Here is a 15275-nt window from a genome sequence, read left to right as displayed (position 1 = left end):
TTTATAAAATGTATCATTTATCCAATGTTATTTTGCTCTAAACTTTTCTTGGAGCATCTAAATGATTCAATTTGTTATTTGGATAGGCTAATAAAAATGAAACAATATAAAGATTCGTTGATTAAACTAATCCCCTTCTACATATTGATTTTGTATGGTCTGCAAAAAAGGAAGGGGGTGTCATTTGCATACATACTTGGAGCCAAAAACTAACCCTGTTCCCTGCCATTGATAGAGTCCAATGGGAACAGAGCCTGGTGTATATAAGCCCAGGAAGACATAGAGGGCAAGAATGGAGTCTGGCGGCTACAGCGGAGTCAGAGCCGCATCAGCAAAGGTTACAAACAGGATGCTCAGTGCTAGTAACACACCACAGTCACTGTACAACCGCTGAACTGCTTGTATGGCTGCACAGCTATAAGTCTATCATCAATCTATCATGTATGAATTGTTTTATCCATGTTCATTATTTTATCAATAACATAGCGATACATTACTCATCATATTGCTCAATCTTCACCGTATACTTTTGTATAAATGTGCGTGTTAGTCCTTTGCACACAGCAGTTATTTGCTGCAACAATCAATAACATAATGAGAAGGAATAACTCCAGCAGTATATAAACCTAACCTGCCCGATGAAACCTTCTCTGTGCTGAAAATATCATTTGTAATCGATAAATGTGGCAATTATTGTCTGGTGGTGAACCATGTATTATCAGTAAATGAATTTACACTGTGGAATCTATTTATATTTTATTATATCTATGTTATATTTATCTCAAGTCTATCCCATATCTATCTATCTATCCCATATCTATCTATCTATCTATCTATCTATGCTCTCTCTTTTCATTTCCCATTTTATTTCCCATCCTTTCAATTCTCCCCTCTTGTTTTGCTGACTTTGCCTTGCATAAACATTGTTTGACCTTCTGAAATCATATCTAGAGAACACTTCCCCTTTTATTGCGCCCCCACAATGGTTTGTACAGGTAGGGGCTCCTGTGGGGGAGAGTGAATTTCTGTCTGTAGTGAAACAGAGCCGGGGCTTTCGCCTTGTGCATCTTCCAACTAAAAACTTCCACGCTCCCCCCACCGCCAGAGCCGCACATAAAACTCACCATAAAGGAAGATATACTTAAGCCATAAAAACTTATTACAGCTTCTGTATCACGATCGAAGGGACAGGGCCGGCCAGCCGACAGACACAGAAGACATTTCGCATTTGCTTTGTATTTTAAGCAGCGCCAGCCAAGAATCTGTAAACCTGATCATTGAAACTTTGGCATCTTAATGTTCTTTCAAGACATTATTTGGAAATCTGCAGCTTTTATTAGAATAATTCCTGGTTAAATTCCGATTGGGACCTTTGTTATATTACCCTAGGGGCCATAGGCATCTTGTTTTACAAGCGAGCTTTTGTGTATGCCGGAGTGCCCATGCTCATTCTTATCATGGAAGCATGCGCATGTGGCATAGTTATGTCCTACATCTGGGTGGACCCAGACCATTTGAGAGGACATCTTCCAATAGCACCACATGCTGTCATTTTGGATCAGCTACCCTGATCTTTTGTTCTGATTCTCATTACCAACCTGGCTATCATGTCTCTGACTTGTTCTTCGCTATCTATTGCTGATTTCAAGCAATAGTCTGATAGGAGGAGGGAGGAGTTTGTTTCCGTGCTGCTTCCCATTCATTGGTTAGTGACAGGCTGGGGGCGGGTCCTGGACACTCTGGGTTAAAGCAAGTAGATTTATTAATTCTGGCTGGCATTTAACCTTGGAAACTGTGGCCATCCTGTGGCCGAAAAGAAGTATTACAGTACTTAAACAGAGTTTTACACAAAATGGGGCCATGGGAAAAGATTAGGTGGGACCCTAAATAAAACATTTAACTCCCTGTTGTTCTTTCAACTGGGGCCCTGAAGAAGAGGGTGGTTTCGGGCAATTGCCCAATTTGCCTTTTTTTAAGAAAAAGGAGCTGAGTACTAAAAGATATTATTTTATATTATATTATTTTATATTATGATATCTAATATCAAATATTCAAGTTTTTGTATCTTTTTAGAGGAGGTCTCCTCCCCTTCCATCATTACCGCCGTGGCAGTAAAGACAGAAGTGGAAGCCCGCAGCCTCTTGGGATTCTTGCATCAGCAGGCTGCCCAGGAGGAGCAGAAGGCTGCTTCTTCTGAACATGCCTGATACTGGCCATCAAAGGACTTGATCTCACGCATGTGCAATGAGATTAGCAATCTTTTTTACCTTTGAAGGAAGACACGTCCCCCGATCTCGCGCCTGTATATCGGGTGATATAAAGAAGAACCCAGAAGAAGGAAGATGGTGGCGTTGGATGGAATGGCAACCCTGGAAAAAAGACAAAACCAAAAAAAGTGTGGGACTCACTGTCTTTCACTTGATGGGCTTTTCACATTAAAGGTAAGTGATTTTTTATTTTCGATTGAAAGGCAAAATTTTGGCAAATGCAAAATTCCTAAATTCGGGTTTATCAAAATCATATCCTCAGCTATAATAATAAAAATCTACAAAGGGTTAATAGGTGGGGTAAAGATTAGACAAGAAATACCCTCATTTTATTACATTCATTGGCTGCTCCAGCACGGCGGACGGTGCTGACGGTTCATATGAACGCCATTGTAGTTCCACCATGACAGCGGGTCCCCCATGGTAACCAAAAGGGTTAATAGAAAGGAATGACTTTCCCCCCTTCTGTTTTATACAGCAAATGGTTTCCCTTAATGACAGCCTTCATTACAATCCGTAGATGGAAGCTGTAATCACCTGCAATCTTTACATGGCGCCTCCCCGCTCACCATTCCTCACCGCGCATCGCGGACATTTTATTCCAATGCGGCAGAGATAACCCGGCTTTTGGGAGGTTCTCCCACCGGACCATTTTTTGCCATTTTTACAATGCAATTTCCTCTCAGTTGGGCGTCGCAGAGTGGAGGAGGCTAATTACAAAGCAGCGTTCAGAAAAAAAAAAATATCTTCCAGTCAGTTATCATTCAAAATCACGTCTCCCCGGAACACTTAGAGATGAAGGAGAGCGCAGGGCGCTTTAAATGACTGCATGACATTTTCTAAACAGTGGGCTGATGTTAAATGTGTAATTGTATCCTGAATGTTTGCTTACAATTAGGATTTAGCAGATGCAGGGAAAGAACCGCTTTTTTAACCCTTTATTCATTCTTCTCTAAATGTCAGAAACCAACTCAATGTTAAAGCAGATGGAAACCTTAGGGGTGACACCTATCTGGCCATGGTAGTGGGGCTTAATGGAAGTGTATTGTAGCAAGGCGGTTCAAATAAATGGGCTGTCTTATATGGTGCAAAGGACTTGGAATACGGCAGCACATGGGTGTGAATCCACCCAATGATTTGAGCTAAGTATGATGTCTATTGTGTACATTAACAACAGCACCTTGTCACTTCTCAGCAGACAGTTTTTCATTGGCTGGTATATGTCATGTGTCACTTGACCTCCTGACAGCCAAGAGCCAATGGGAACACTTCCCATTGTATACCTCCACAATGGCCCTACAGTCCCATTTGTTGCTTACAAAGCAGATTTTAATAAATAATTTAGTTCAGATTCACCATGCATAATCTGGATTTTGACCTTTGAACTAGCTAATGGACTGTTCTGGAAAACCTTGAAAAAACACATCTGTGTGACAAAAACACATCTGTGACTCATTTTAGGTCTGACTCAAAGTTGAAAAAAAAAACAATGTGAGCATTATTGAAAATCAACCTCATTTATCATCCTCATCTCCTTATTGGTTAGAGAGGCTGCCCATCATATTAGTAAGACCAATAGTAAGGTTTAAAGGGGTGGGACAAAGCAGGGCAGCCATCAGAAATGTTATGCCCCCCACCATGTCTAAAACTTCCAGCTTTGCAAAAGTCAAGCTCTTTTGATTAGGGCCTGGTATGCAAATGCCCCTTGTCCTTCCCCTGATATGGCAAAGTACCATTTTAATAGATTAAAGCAGTTTTTACTAATATCAGGTTACTCATTACAGGTACACTTTAGGGGCACATTTATAAACCAGTTGCGTTGTGATTTGTTCAGTAGCAGTGCTTGTTTAAAGTTTCATTTGAATTGAGATGGGCAAATAGCGCTTAATTTACTTGAAAGGTGTTAAATAGGCATGAGCCAACATCTAGAATCATTGGTTTAATAGAGGCTGTCATTCTCCATCGGTGCACTAGCAGGCGCTGTGCCAATGAATACAAATGTACCAGCTGTCCATTTCTATTCTAACAAACCGAAGCCAATGAAAAGGAACACACAATGAAGTGAATAAAAGCTAACACAGCACCACCCAGTGGACAAATTTGGAAGAACACCAATCGATCTTTATGTTTCATCACGTCTACTTAACTTTTCAAGCACATAAAAGAAAATTTGTTCATCTCTTTTTCACTATTAATAATATATCCACCCATCTCTGTTGACACAAAATGACAAAAGATTTAATTAAACAAATATTTATGCAAGTTCTTTTTAAATCTACCCTAAATGTTGTGGTTGGATCTGTTTATGTGCCAGCCAGGAGGAGAAGGTATGGAGCTCAATCTGTATTATATATATTTCACTTATTAAAGTTTCTTATAATGGATTTCACATTGCGGCCCACCATCGGCGTTGTGTGAGGTTTATATATAGGTTGCGTATTTTTAGCATTTGTGACATGGAGAAGGATCCGACGGGCTCTGTGTAAATCTTCAACACCCACAGCTACATAACTCACAGCAACAATTAAACTGCTGTCTTCATTTAGTCACATCATGTGATATTTAACTATTCTCATGTAAAAGCCTTAATGGGAGAATTGTGGAGATGAGTGACTCACACCAACTTGAATCACTCAACCCCATCCAACGACGTGTCGTTCCCCGCTATGCTGGCTGTGAATCACAATCCCGAACCATACCTCCTGCTTTTATTCATGTTTCTGCTGCTCTGTTATGCTGGGCTGGAATATATTATGGAGATGAAAAAAAGGAAATACAGGAGGTTTATTTCTGATATCTGCATGGAGGTAGGCACTCCACCCAAATCAGACTGGTTTTATATCTAGGCATTGCTTCAATGTAGGGTAATATATGTACAGGACACAATAGAGAACCGATGATCTTACAAATCCATGCTATCAAAATTCACCACTGCTTTGGCTGATTTGATAAAACATTTTAATCAGAAATAATATTGCTAATTCATTTTTTTTTTGCATTAAAGCCTATGGCCTCCAACTTTTGCTAATGGTTAATTGCAAGTATACAATTCTTGGTGGAGTTGCTGAGGGGGTCAGGGGTACCTGTGGGAACATGACCCAAGTCAAAAAAGTAAAGGAATCATTTTCTGTAAATTAAAATTGCTGGGATTGCAGTTTACCTAGTCCACTAGGTGGCGCTGGTGATGAAGCATATACATTAATAAAGAATATGGCATACTATCATTCATTCATGATTTAAATATAATGTTAAATACAAGGCTTGAATGTCGGAGGCTTGGTTTTTAATGGGGCTTGGAGGGTGGTCTTGTAATTTTGGTTATCGGGAGATGGCCATGCCCCCTAACCAAGGCAATAGTCCATTCTTGGGGTAAGTTTTTAGGGTGGCCACTGAACACTAGTTAATGGGCATATGTATTGAAAAATGGGCAAGAATATTATTTCTAGTACTGACGAAATGAAATGTATTGCTAAAAAGGGGGATTGGTTATTTTTCTGCCAGTTAAACCAATGAGTGGGGATATTTATTGCTCAGGGGTGGGGTTATTGTTGCTTCCCCTGGACAGCATTTCTGCAGAAACTTTGCACAGCCATGTCTGGCAATCATGGGGTCAGTGGTGGACATAGCTAACAGTGGGCTCCGTGCAGAACTGACTTGGGGAGATAGGAGGAGAGGGGAGACGTTCCCATCAGCTGGGAATTTCAAAATTAATGAAACATGAAAATATTATAGATTGAGAGCTGTGTGGCATTAATCAGTGGGTATCATATTAATTCCCAGTTTATATATATGTGTGTGTGCCTGGGTTAGGAACCCAATCCCTAATGAGAGCAAGGTGAGGCCCCCTGGTGGATGCAGATGGGTAAAGGTGCAGAAGGTGAAATAATACTGTGAATGTAGTGAGCCAGAAATGTGTGAATGTCACACTTATTGTATAACACCTGACTAATGTATTGCACATGAAAAGACCCTGAAAAGTGAACTTTATATAATAACAGTTCACATGTCACATTAAATTGCTGAGATTTGTAATATTATTCTCACAGCCTATTACTAATTATATTCTTTTCAAACAAACCTAACCTTAGCTGTATATATTTGTTAATTGTGTGTATGCATATCCGTGTGTTTTATAGCACTTGGAGGTATTTATTACATCTCACTAAATAAATTAATTGATAATTGTTTGCTTTTTTCTCCACGTGGGTAATGCATTCTTTGTTCAGAGATGACACCATCATGTAAATCCTGCTGCTGTGTAGTTCTCAGTGATGTTCACCAATGTCTGATACCCTGTTCCCCTGAAAATAAGACAGTGTCTTATATTAATTGTTGCCCCCAAAAAAATGCACTAGGGCTTATTTTCAGGGGATGTTTTATTTTCTCATAAGCAACAATCAACATTATGCTTGAACAAAAAATCTACATTTATCTAAATACAGTCATTTCATCTTCTTCTGGAACATCATCATAACGCTCCAAACCCTGCATTCCATCTTGAATTTCTTGTGATTCCATTTCCTTTAGAACCATTGGCCCCAATTTCTCATGTCTAGCAATAGCACTTTCCTTAAATGAGCACCTCTTGCCCATGTATTTATATATATTGTAGCTTATTTTTGGGGTAAGGTTTATATTTCGGGGAAACGGGGTACAAATCATCCACTGCTGCAGCTTCAGACCCTGTGCTACAATGTTGCAGTTTGTTCAATGGGAGGGGAAAGGAGACCAAGGAAAGGTTTTCTCTTGTCTGCAGCAGAATGGGGACATCTCAGCCAACCAAAGCCAATAAACTGCAGATCAATGATGGGTTTTTAATTAAAAAAAGATGGATGCTCCCTGGAAAATATTATAGTTATTGTACATTGTCAGGAATGTATAGAACTATTGGATTTCAGCATAGAAGACCCTGCTCTGAGATTCCTTAATGTCGCTGGGCCCTGTGTGCTCTTCATGCAAAGAAACATCTTTACTACATCAGGGTCCTCCACATGCTGTAAACTGAAAAAAGGGCTATTTCTTCAATGGTTTGCCAAACTTCATGGTGGTCTCCATGCCTGGTGGTCACCTCTTGCGATGCACGGTGACCATTGATCTTCATGCATGGTGCAGCACCAGTAACATTTGGCAACCAAATACTTAAGAGAAATGAGGGAGAAGATGGGACAGCAGCTTCATTTGACACTTTTTAGGATGTTAGTGCCTATGCTCATTATCACTTTCCACTGTAAGAAAACAAAAGGATACAAAAGGGTACAAAAGATTAAATTCCTAATTTTAGGTGCAAAAAATAAGATGGTGGACACAGAGGTAGAATTTTTTTTCAGCAATTTCAACAATTTTGAATCAGGTTTTGATTGCTTATATGAAGGAAAGTCTATTAGATTAAAAAATGAAGACCTTTTGTCTTGAATTCCAAAAGGTGCACTTACTGTGCCCCATAGCTACATGATGAAATCATTTCAGGCATTGCTGTTCTCACCAATTTGCAAGTAAAATTTAGTGTCACCACTGTGCTGTTCACTGTTCTCCTTACTGGAGAGGAAGCTGTACCTGAAGACCTGTACTATAAGGATCAGCCCGTATATATTTAATCCATTCTGTGAATCTTGACTTCCTCCACCTCTCCTGCTATTTTCTGAATATTCCTCCACCTGTCATCGGATTACCAGTCATGCAGAGGACAGCAAAATCCTTCTTCTACAAAGATGGCCACCTCCACACAGGAATATATGGTATGGTAAAGTAGTTGTAGGTGAAGTATTTATAGTATGGGAATGCAGTTTCAGATGCAAGATACATTGAAGAGTTAAGTAGGGATTAGAGTTAAAGGATAAGGGATTGATGATATGTTAAGGCAGGAACAGATACAAGAGATGCATGAAATAGAAAGGCAGTATCAAATGAAGGATTGATGGTAGGATAGGACAGTATAAGGTGCATGGCATGGTAAAGGAGCATTAGATGCATGGTATAGTGAGGAAGTATCAGAAGAACTGATGGTAAGGCAGGATCAGATGCAAAATGCATGCTACATTCATCGGATGAAGGATTGATTTGGAAGGCGTTATAAGATGCAGAAATCAGCCTCAAGTAGCCTACTGCCAGTACTGGTGAAGAGTCCTTTGCCTTCTTAATTCCATTTTTTGGAACAGTTTTCACAGTTCAGGTGATTTCAAAGCAAATTGCAAAAAAAAGCAACTTACTATTAACTAATGTGATACAGTGGCAACCGTAACCCTGTTTATGGCTTAAAAAATATTTAATTCATGATGGAATAGATGGAATTAAATAAGAATTTATGTAAAATAGGAACACAATAAACAATTCGATAAGAAGTGATTTAATTTTTCAAGACATTCAATCATGGGTCTTCAAATGAATTCAATGTAGACTGAAAATAGTAGAACATTCATTTGTGAGCAAACTTAATTGAAAGTGAGATTGAAAGACTGAATGTCCACATGCATTGCCAGCTTTAGATAAGAGTGGAATCAAATGCACTAAGTTCTCATGTCAATCATGAATTAAATAACAAAAATGTTGAATGATACTAATACCTAGACTTCACATTAAAGAATCAAAAATCCAGATTTTGGCTGAATGATGAGAATTATGATTGAACAAGTGGGTGAATAAGAACAGCATATGCATTTTTATAAAAGTAGGTGTTTAGGACAGTAGAAAAGTATCAATTAGCAAATAATTCATTATTAAAATGGATCAAAAAGTTCCACTTTTAAGTTTGCATGATCAGGCAGGTCAATATTGCAGAAAGAGGCTGGCGATGTCCCTTCTGCAATGATTTGTTTTACCTGCCTGATCCCTCAGGAATTCTAGCAACTAAACTGTGTATGGGTAGAATCAGTTTTGGTTGCCAGAAAAACTTGACAATTATTATTATTATTATTATTATTATTATTATTATTAATAAACAGGATTTATTTAGCACCAACATATTACGCAGCACTGTACATTAAATAGGGGACAAATACACACAGTGATACAGGAGGAGAGGACTCTACCCCGAAGAGCTTACAATCTAGTAGGTGGGGGAATTTTTTCACACAAGTAGTGACGGTTTCAAAAGACAGGCGAAGAAGATGGGTAGGCAAGTTTGAAAAAAATGGGTTTTTAGTGCTTTTTTTAAATGAGCAGAAAGTAGGAGCTAGCCGAATAGGATGGGGAAGACCATTCCAGAGAGTTGTGGCAGCTCTAGAGAAGTCTTGTATCTGTGCGTGTGACGAGGTTATGAGGAAGTCATTAGTAGGTCATTGGAGGAGCGGAGAGAGCAGCTGTGGGAGTACTTTTTTATCCCGGCAATCCTGGGTTCCTTTGGGTATGCTAGGGTTGAATGAACTTATGGTCATCCCGGCATGGCCAATCAAGATGCGCGAAGATTGTCTCCGGAAAGAAGAAAAGGAAGAAGATTGTGGCACCCAGAGATGGATAGGTGAATTGCACCACTTTAGTTGTGCTTTAATGACACTGAAAATACATTTTTTAGTCATTTATGACACTCCATTTGTTCCATGTCACTAATTTAAGGCAGTATTGGCAGGAATTGTACGGAAAGTGTTCTATTCAACTTGACCTCAACCAGGTACACGACACAGGGCACCACATTTACATAACCAAGTCATCTCAAAAGTCTCATCTTCTGGATGTAAATCAGCCTTCTCAGCATTTCTCCCCCAGGTCTTTTGAATTTTCCGGGGGTCTAGGGAGAGAAAGTCCCCCTTTAACGTCTTGGTTAAAACCACATACCTAAAGACAGCCAAAAAAAAGATAATTGGTATCATCCCACAATCATTGGACCTGCAGGAATGCATTACATGGTAGGTCAGTTAATCAGAGCTCTGGGTACCCCTAGCAGCACCAAGAGGAACCCTAGGATTCCACAGGACCTTGGTTGAAAATGGCTGATGTAAATGGTGACCATGGACAATGCCTGAACCAACAGCACCATACCCACACCATAGAAAGATGGCATTGTCAGGGGGTGCACCTGGGATCTGACTCATTACACCAACATATTACTAAGTATTAAAACACAAATAGCACTTTCCTTTACTTTTGCAGAGCCCCCGTTCCGTCCACAGATGGCTTTGGTTTGGTCCCTCGCATCCCTGGATTATTTCTTCATCCCAGTGAGGAGAAACTGCCGAACCCCGCCATCTTCTTCCTTCATCTTCAAGCTTTTGCCAAAGTCATGCGATTGTGTAGTACTATGCATGCATGAGATCGAGTTATGTATCTTCCTGTAAAAGAAAAAAAAAGAGTGCCGATTTCACTGCACAAGTGTGAGATCGACATTTTCGTTTTCATTGCTGGAAAAGTCCCCTTTGTGTATGCCCAAGATTGGGCCTGCACAGAAGGAACAGCCCAAAGATTCCAGGGATAAGTGACATAGACATCCCAAGAGGTTATGGGCTCCCATTCAGTCTTTACCGCCGTGGCAGTAAAGACTAAATGGGAGGGGCCTCCCTATTTTAAAAAAAGTATTTAGGAAAAACAAAAAAACTTTTTTATATAAAGTAAAAATTGTGGTGATTGTTCTTCTTCAACAAGAAGTAATCAATCCAGTACAATGTTCCAATTACCACATTTCCACTATGCATGTTTTTTTTAATAACCTTGCTTGGAAATGTTAACAGTTGTTCTAATATGAACACGTAGACAATTCACAATGATTAATAAGATTACCTTCTCTTGGCAATCCTAGCTGGTAAATAATTTCAGATGCTCCGATATTTATGACGCCATTTTCACAGATAATACCGCAGATAATAAATCGCAGATTTAAGACCTTACAAAAAAAGGTCCAGCTTCTCGTATAGTTATGCTAATGAGACTTCTAATTTGTTTAACAGAAATCAAATTGTGCCCTGTCTGTCCCTCCTGAGCTATGTCCCTTTTAAATCAAAATAAATTCTGAAAAGCAGTTGGGAGAGTGCGTGAAATGTTTATATAGAAAGGGAAATGGAGCCAAAAATACCAGGAACAATATTCGCGTCCACAGATGGCTGACCTCTCCCGGCTGCATAAATATTATACAATTACCAAAATTACTGCAAAACTATGGAAAGGAGCCAGATCTGGAGGGAAGAAGCTCAAACTGCAGAACTCCGACACAACGGCCGCTGTTTTATTGTCAACTATGAGATGTACACAATTATAATCTCATTTGACGCAGTTTATCAGCCCCGCTCAACTATCTTTTTAAACTTCCAAATGATAGTTGTAAGTAAATGTTTTTTTGTAGTTTTCCTCTATGTTATTGCTTGGAGACATCAATAGAGTAACGACCCAGCTGGAGGAATCGTCCTAACCGCGGCATTCTTACCCATAATCCTCCGGTATTGAGAAAATGGAACTGATAATATGTCGTTCTGTGATTATGCTGCAATAAATTGACAATAAATAGATGTTGGGAATAAAGGTCTCCTTGCAAAGAAGGCAATTTACCAATTAAAAAATCAGAATATTCTAAACAAAATGTAATGTGCTCCAACTTGCTATAGTGAGCTGAAAACACTGCTTCAGTGCATTGAAATAAAGGGAAATGTTGGCATCCAGTTTTTTACTGCTTATATCACCTGATCAAGGGATCTGTGCCCTCTTCTGCGTCACCTCCTTGCACTGCTCTCAGACCAACAGCTGATTTCTGGTCTGAACTATGTGACTCCCTGAAACCCGCCCCTTAACCCAAGAACCAGGATATTGCACAGCCACGCTTCATCTACTGGCGGAAGTGTGAATACCACCTAAGCTGTTTCATCTCCAGTACTCCCTCTGGTGGTGGGGTTGTCACCTGCTAGTCACATGGTTTCATCTTGTTACATAACTTTCCTTATTCTTATTATTATTATTATTATTATTATTAATAAACAGGATTTATTTAGCGCCAACATATTACGCACAGGGATTGCAAATGACAGACTAATATAAGGAACTGACTGGCAACAGGATGTCGCTTGAACAAGGAGTTCTTCCAGGCTCTGTTTCCTGGTCCCAGTTAGCATTTCCTGACCCTGACACATTGGTTACCGAACACATCTCTGATCTGACTGTTCTCGATTGCCATCTGCCCTGATCTTGGTTCAATCAACTATTCTTCTGCCTTCAACTCTTGTACTATGCATTCTTCCTACTGAGTCAGCAGTCACCAGCCCTTGTGTATAAGGGGAGCTCAACCTAGGCTTTACCTCCTAAAGTCCATCACCCCTTGCGGTGTGCCTTATACTCTGCACCCTGTACATGTCCCTGCCAAGCTGGCTTGTGACACTGAGGGTCTACCACCCACCTGTGTTTACGGCAACACTTTTTCCACAGAACTTCCCCCAATAATGGAGATTAGAAGACAGAAATGGAATTCAAGTGGCCAACAACATTTGGGATTGTATTGCAGCAAAGCCCCTCCTTTTAGGTGTCTTTGTATGGTCTTAATCCAACATTAATACTTAACCAGATGTCCACACCCCAATCTAGCATCATATTGTTCACCTATAGACAAACCTTATCTCAGCATTGGGAGACAAGTTGACTCTTAGGACTTGGGAATGGAAATGATGGAATCTGGGGACCAAGACTGATGGGATGGGGGGCCAGGAGCCCAATGGACAAGACAAGGCTAAAGGGTAGCAGGAAACATCATGTTAAAATGCCGAACAAAGCTCACCACCAGCTAGAAGGCTAACACTATGATGGACAAGTTAGTCTGGTCAGGGACATCTTAAATTTGTTCTCTGTCCAATCAGGGGCAAGTGGGTAGTCCTGGATGATCAGCTGAAAGTGACTTTTGGATTGTAGGTTTATTGGAAGACAGATCCCTCTGGCTGTAAGTGTGCCGCCATGTCTAGTGAGCAGCACAATGCCATCAGAGAGAGCGTATTGCATGTGCTGCCACCCAACCAGCCTCACCACTGGAGGGTATGAGGTGGGGTAAGTTTGTGTTTACAGCCATTACCTAAATAAGTTCATACAAATCTATATGGATAGATAGCAAGCAGGAACGACAGATCACCTCCTAGATTGTAAGCTCTTTGGGGCAGGGTCCTCTCCTCCTTTGTCACTGTCTGTATTTGTCTGTCATTTACAACCCCTATTAAATGTACAGTGCTGCGTAATATGTTGGCGCTATATAACTCCTGTTTATTATTTTTATTATTAAAAATAATAATAATAAGTCTCTCCGCATTATCCCCTGGCATAAACAGCAGGTCAAATGGATTATCATATCAACAAATAACAAACTCAGTGCCAGCAGAAGTGCAGGAGGTAAATATAAAACACTGGCATGCAATTTCCTATTCATCTCTTCAAAAAGAAAAAAAATGTTTTGAACATACTTGGAAATTATACAAAAAGACTATACATTTTTAAAAAGATTTCCAAACATCTCTGTGATACCGAGAGGTTGCTGTTATAGACGGGTCTCAGAGAACTGCTTTAGCAAGAATAAAAAAATGAAAAAAGCCTCTTTTATTTCTTTTGATTGCATTGTTCCGGCAGAAACATTTACACAAGAAATCTCTTTTCTTTCGATCCGCAATCATGTTGATATTGCCTATAGGGAGACAAAGTCTTTTTTTAAATTTCCTCTAAACTATTGACCTTGAATGTCAATCTGCTCTTATAAATTCCAGAACGGTGACTGTTTTAACCATATGGCCCGGCTGCTCCCTCCGGATCGCTGTCAATATACGCCTGTCAAGGTTGTCCGATATCAGAATAGGGCAATTAACATTTAAAGAATTTCAAATATGCAAAAAGTCACCATTTGCATTTCACTTGTCAAACACATGTCAAACTAGAAAAATGAAGGTTCAAAAATGATTTTTAGCATAAAGGAAGTAGGAGGTTTACAGTTCCCTGATTGTTGTCACTGTCACGGGTTACACTAACACATTTGCATTTAAAGCTCTGTTAACATAGATGAAGGCATTTTCAAAGACAAAATAGATAAATATTATATATATATATTGTAACAGCTGTCCAAATAAATAACAGGGTTTCATCCAGCATGACAGGTACATTTGGCAGCATGGTGGCTCTGGCCTTTGCAGTGCTAGATCCCAGGTTCGATTCCCAGCCAGGGAGTTTGCAGGTTCTCCCCCTGTCTGCGTGGGTTTCCTCCCACATCCCAAAAACATGCAGTGAAGTTATTTGGCTTCTCCCTAAAAAAATTGACCTTGGACTACATTAATGACATATGACTATGGAAGGGACATTAGATTGCAAGCTACTTTAAGGAACAGTTAGTGACACGACTATGGACTTTGTACAGCCCTATATACATACTGAATAATAATAAATTTCCCCTAGATACAGGTTATCACAGAGTATTTTTCTATTTAGTCAGTTTCCTTTTGTCAAGAAGGTGGGGTTTGAAGTACCAGGCTAATGACAATGAGCTTCTTGGCCAGGTGGGGGAGCTAAAGAGGCCTGGGTATGATCAGGTGTAATTGTCTCACCTGAAATGCACCCCGGAAATTAGGCTGGGGATATAAACTGCCAGTCTGCTTATTCCTGTGGCTCTGTCTTGGCTGTTGAGCTGGGAGGAGGTTCAAGGTGAACTGTGAACTGCGAGTAAAGACACAGACTTTGTTGCAGAAGATATATGGTTAGGGCCTTAGAGTCCTGCACAGCACTAGGTTGGGCTGGACTGCTAGTTAAGGGAACTAACAGTGAGTTAGTGGCCAAGCAGCCAGGCTTTCTTTTTGCTGCTTGTTTTATTTTGCTTGTTTTTGTGTGGAAATAGTGAAGTGAAAGAAACCCTTCATGCAACTAAAACCCGCTGGCCCTGTTTCCTGCTTGAAACACCCCCCCATTGCTACGGGCAATCTCACAATATATATACACTCAGGTTGACATTCAAAAATCCATCAACCTCCGGACCTGAAGAGTGCCAGATTTTTGAAGGTTATACTCTCCTCCACACACAGGCCAGCCTTCCTCTCGCAGCACCACGGACATCTGGCACAGTTCCAGGGAGCAGGCAGCAGG

Source organism: Pyxicephalus adspersus, chromosome Z (assembly GCF_032062135.1).
Source record: "Pyxicephalus adspersus chromosome Z, UCB_Pads_2.0, whole genome shotgun sequence".
NCBI lineage: Eukaryota > Metazoa > Chordata > Amphibia > Anura > Pyxicephalidae > Pyxicephalus > Pyxicephalus adspersus.
The sequence above is the reverse complement of the archived record's forward strand: the minus strand, read 5'-3'. Positions refer to the sequence as shown.